General features: G+C 47.4%; 1 non-coding gene across 1 annotated transcript; it reads right to left on the bottom strand.

Moving 5' to 3' along the window:
• Positions 1-352: 352 nt before the first annotated feature.
• TRNAV-UAC (transfer RNA valine (anticodon UAC)) lies at positions 353-422 on the bottom strand. The gene has a single exon. It is a non-coding gene; the product is annotated as a tRNA-Val (tRNA).

Here is a 422-nt window from a genome sequence, read left to right as displayed (position 1 = left end):
TGGAGATCTCCCATCCTTGCCAGGGTCGAGGCTGAGAATGTGTGACTGGCCCAAGGTCACCCCACAAGTTGCCATGATAGATTGGGGATTTGAACCTGGATTCCCCAGATCCTAGTCTGACTCTTTAACCACTACACCAAAGTGGCTCTTAGTTTACCTAGAGTAAGTCCATTTTATAGTTGTGGTAGAGGCTCCCTACTCATGTACAGTCACATGAACACGTGAAACTGCCTTATACTGAATCAGATCCTTGGTCCATCAAAGTCAGTATTGTCTACTCAGACCAGCAGTGGCTCTCCAGGGTCTCAGGTAGAGGTCTTTCACATCACCTTACTTGCCTGTTTTCTTTAACTGGAGATACCAGGGATTGAACCTGGGACCTTCTGCATGTAAAGCAGATGCTCTACCACTGAGCCCATTTC

This window comes from Euleptes europaea, chromosome 6 (genome assembly GCF_029931775.1).
Source record: "Euleptes europaea isolate rEulEur1 chromosome 6, rEulEur1.hap1, whole genome shotgun sequence".
Lineage (NCBI taxonomy): Eukaryota > Metazoa > Chordata > Lepidosauria > Squamata > Sphaerodactylidae > Euleptes > Euleptes europaea.
Note: the sequence above shows the minus strand (reverse complement) of the source record. Positions and strands in the feature narration are given on the sequence as shown.